This window comes from Mandrillus leucophaeus, unplaced genomic scaffold (assembly GCF_000951045.1).
Source record: "Mandrillus leucophaeus isolate KB7577 unplaced genomic scaffold, Mleu.le_1.0 Scaffold271, whole genome shotgun sequence".
NCBI lineage: Eukaryota > Metazoa > Chordata > Mammalia > Primates > Cercopithecidae > Mandrillus > Mandrillus leucophaeus.
The window spans coordinates 266,412-271,384 of NW_012102821.1; positions in this window are offsets into that span (position 1 = coordinate 266,412).

A 4,973-nucleotide genomic window follows, 5' to 3' on the forward strand; every position below is an offset into this window, starting at 1 on the left:
GGAACAGCAGGTGCAGTCAGTTCACATAAGCCAGAGAACAGCAGGTGCAGCCAGTTCACATAAGCCAGAGAACAGCAGGTGCAGCCAGTTCACATAAGCCAGAGAATAGCAGGTGCAGCCAGTTCTAGGCAGGATTGGGGAGCACACAGGCCACATCCTCACTCCTGTGATAACAAGTCAGGAGCTTCCACTTCAGCCTCTGATTGACCGTGGGCCAACCCCCTTCAGCCTTTGATTGGTCCCAGGCTAATCGTTCATAGGCTGTAACCAATTGGAGGCCTCTAAAGGGCATCTGGGTGTGTTCTTTATAAAAACCCTGAGAAGCGTTGCAATCACGAGGCTCTTGAGTCGTTTGCTCGGGCCTGCTCCCACCCCGTGGGTTGTATGTTCGCTTCGTCAATCAATCTGTGCCTTTGGTACGCTGTTCTTTTGTTTTTTGTTGTCGTCGTTTTGGTTTTTGTGTTTTTTTTAGACGGAATGTCACTCTTGTTGCCTGGGCTAGAGTGCAATGGCACAATTTGGGCTCACTCTAAACTCTGCCTCCTGGGTTCAAGTGATTTTCCTGCCTCAGCCTCCCAAGTAGCTGGGATTACAGGTGCCGGCCACCACGCCCAGCTAATTTTTTTTGTATTTTTAATAGAGACGAGGTTTCACCATGTTGGCAAGGCTGGTCTTGAACTCCTGACCTCATGTACCTCGGCCTCCCAAAGTGCTGGGATTACAGATGTGAGCCACTGCGACTGGCCTGTTTTGTCTGTCATTGCTTCGTTCTTTGGTTACTTGGTGAGTTTTGTTCACTTCTTTGTTCAACACACCAGTAACCTGGGCAAGTCATGGCCAAGACCTTCCATCCTGTAACACCTCAACCTTGGACTTCTCAGCCTTCACAATTGTGAGAAATCCCTTTGCTTTATAAATTACCCAGTTGTGGGTATTCTGTTATGAGCAACAGAAAATGGACTTTAAAAGCCTCTATGGCAGAGGTGAGCCCTGCTGTGTGTCTGGGTGATGCCTGCAGCTGTTGAGAGGGAGGGGACAACTCGGAGTCGCCTGCAATCCATCTGGCTCTTGCCATTACAGACTCCAGAGAATGAAGTTGAAAATACAAAGGCAGGCTGGAGGCTGTCTGGGGTCCTGCTGACTCCCCATCCCAGGAAGCCCGGAAGAGCACTGGGGTGAGCTTGGGCCAGTGCGTGTTGACTGTCACAGGGTAAGTGTTTGAGCGCTTCATTGTAAGGCTGTGGCCTTCTGTGCTTGTGGATCCTCAGTCTCAGTGGCTTCCCTCCCCCCCCAACCCCAACTCCCGTGTCTCATGTTTAACACCCCCACCCCCCACCAGGACATAACCAAATATCAGGCTGTGGACAAAAATACAGTCACCCCAGGAGGCTACAAGCTCTAAAGCCTCAGGGCCCAGCTACCCTTTTAGGATGGGTCAGTAACAACACGACTCAGTCTGTAAACTGGTGATCACCTGAGACTGGACCTCAGCACCACCGGGCCCTGGGCTTCACCTTGGCCATCGGGGGAGACGATGGAGGTCTTTTGCTGGCAGGAATCAACACCCTTATCCTGGCAACCAGTGCTCACTGGGCATTCATGAGGCTCCAGCAGGACGAGTGGCCACAGTGTGCAGGGCAGACGGGCTGGGGCTTTCCAAGGTGTTTCCGGATGACATCACTCACACAAGGGGTTGTAGGAATGCTGGCGTCCTGGTTCACAGGTAGACGCTAGAATAACACGTCACTCTGGAAGGTCAGAAGCAGAGGATGCCAAGGGTGCTGGGTGGCAGGTGCTGGGTGGGGGGCCCCTAGGGGGTGCCCAGTGGCTCTGGCAGAGGGTAGGGTCGGGACTACCCACATCTCTTCCGGGTCCAAGCCCAGGCAGTGCACTGAGCATTTGACCAGCCTGACCTCACCATGGCCTTGTGACGTGGGCACTGTGGGCAGGAATGCTTATGGAATGAGGCCGACTGTAGCCCTAACACAGCGTCACAAGTCTTTCCCCAGACAGAAAACGCACAGGCAATGGAAATCTATGGTTAGGAGCAAGGATTCCCTTCTAAGAAAAAGCGTGGACCACAGGCCTCTAGAGGGGACTGAGGGGGCAAAGTCCTGCCCGTACACTGGCTAACACTCTTCCTTCAGCTTTCCCCTCGCTTTTCATATTGTACATTTTCTCTGTTTATAATTTGTCTTAGTGCTGACTAAATTCCAGAGTTAGACCTTGAAATCCACAAGTTCCTAATTGGTGGTCAACAGAAACCTCAGCAAGACGAGCAGAAAATGCTCCTCTTCCCCAAAGCTGTAGAAAGGCAACCACTAACCTGGGCTAGGAAATGGTCCTTGCACATACTATTTTTTTTAATTGTGGTAAAACATATATAACATAACTTATGCTAATATAACTGTTTTTAAGAGTAGAATTGAGTGGCATTAGTTCGATTCACTGTTGGGCAACCATCACCACTATTTCCAAAATTTTTTTCATCACCCCAAATAGAAGCTCTCTATCCATTAGCTAACTCCTCATTTCCCCTCCCTGTAACCCCTGGTAACCTCTATCCTTTCTGTCTCCATGAAATTTGCCTATTGGAGATGTTTCTCATAAGTGGGATTATAATGTTTTCGAAGTTCATCCATGTTGTAGCATGTGTCAGCACGCCATACCTTTTTTTTTTTTTTTTTTGGAAGCAGTTTCCATCTTGTTGCCCACGCTGGAGTGCAGTGGCACAATCTTGGCTCACTGCAACCTCTGCCTCCCGAGTTTAAGCAATTCTCCTGCCTCAGCCTCCCAAGTAGCTGGGATTCCAGGGGCTCACCACCATACCCGGCTAATTTTGTATTTTTAATAGAGATGGGGTTTTACCATGTTGGTCAGACTGGTCTTGAACTCCTGACCTCAAGTGATCCACCCACCTTGGCCTCGCAAAGTGCTGGGATTCCAGGCATGAGCCATTGCACCTGGACTTTTTATGACTGAGTAATATTCCATTGTATGTTGCTGGCATGCAATGGTGCATTCTCTTAGAAAGCATTCTCTTCTCATCCTTTTTATTTCTGTAAAGTTGGTAGGAATGTTCCCACTTTCATTCCAAATTTTAGTAATTTGAGTCTTATCTCTTCTTTGTTGATCTAGTTAAAATATTGTCAATTTTGTTTAGAAATTTTTGGTTTTGCTGATTTTGGTTTTGTAGGTTTTGCAGTTTTTAGTTTTGCTGATTTTCTCTATTTTTCTATTTTCTATTTTGTTTATCTCTGCTGTAATCTTTATTTCCTTCATTCTACTAGTTTGGGTTTAGTTCGCTCTTTTTCTAATTCCTTAATGTGTGCAGATAAGTTGATTTGAGATCTTTCTGCTTTTTTAATGTAGTCATTTACAGCTATAAATTTCCCCCAAGCACTGCTTTCCATTCACCGCATGCTGTAAGTTTTGGGATGTTGTGTTTTTGTTTTCATTGTCTCAAGGTGTCTTCTAATCTCCCTTGTGACTTTTTTAGACCCACTGGTTGTTTAAGAGTGTGTTAAGGCTGGGCGCAGTGGCTCACGCCTGTAATCCCAGCACTTTGGGAAGCCGAGGCAGCTGGCTCATGAGGCTAGGAGTTGAAGACCAGGCTGGCCAACATGGTGAAACCCCGTCTCCTAAAAAAAAAAATACAAAAATTCACCAGGTGTGGTGGTGCACGCCTGTAATCCTAGCTATTCAGGAGGCTAAGACAGGAGAATTGCTTGAACCTGGGAGGCAGAGGTTGCAGTGAGCTGAGATCACGCCACTGCACCCCAGCCTGGGCAACGGAGCAAGACTCCGTCTGGATTTGGGGAGGGGAATAGTGTTAAGATCCTTTTGTAGTTGATGAACATGATGGGGTGTTCACACACATGTGTGAGGTGTGTCATCCTCAAACCCTGTTATGTTGGCACGTTAACTATCTGACGTGAAAAGAGTGTGTTAACTTCCACATATTCATGAGTGTTCCCGTTTTTCTTCTATAGATTTATAATTTTATCCTATTGTAGTTGGAATGATACTTTGTATAATTTCAATTTTTAAAAATTTATTGCTGGGCACGGGGGCTCATGCCTGTAATCCCGGCACTTTGGGAAGCCGAGGCAGGGAGATCACCTGAGGTCAGGAGTTCGAGACCAATCTGCTTAACATGGTAACACCCCATCCCTACTAAAAATACAAAAATTAGCCAGGCGTGGTGGCAGGTGCTGTAATTCCACCTACTCAGGAGGCTGAGGCAGGAGAAGCACTTGCACCTGGGAGGCGGAGGTTGCAGTGAGCTGAGACTGCACCACTGCACTCCAGCCTGGGCAACAACAGCAAAACTCCGTCTTAAAAAAAAAAAATTAAGACTTCCTTTATGGCCTAACATATGGTCTATCCTGGAAAATGTTCCATGTACACTTGAGAAGAATGTGTAGTCTGCTGCTGCTGGTTTGAGTGTTGTGTATATGTCTGCTCAGTCTAAGTGGTTTATAGTATTGCTCAAGTCCTCTTTCCTTATAGATCTTCTGTTTGGTTGTTCTTATCCATTATTGGAAATGAGGTATTGAAATCTCCAATTGTGTATTTCTCATTCAATTATGTCAATTTTTGCTTCATATATTTTGGGTGTTGTAAGTGTGTATGTGTACATAATTGTTGTATCTTGATACGTTGAAGCTTTTGTCAGTGTATACTGGCCTTGTCTTGTTACCGTTTTGACTTAAAATCTATTTTGTCTGATAATACTATAGCCATTGTTAAAATATACTATTTTCATGGAATAACTTTTTCCAACCTTTTACTTCCAACCTTTTTGTATCTTTGTATTCAAAATTTGTCTCAGCCGGGTGCAGTGGCTCACGCCTGTAATCCTAGCACTTTGGGAGGCCAAAGCGGGTGGGTCACTTGAGGTCAGGAGTTTGAAACCAGCCTGGCCAACATGCTAAAACCCTGTCTCTAGCAAAACTACAAAAATTAGCCAG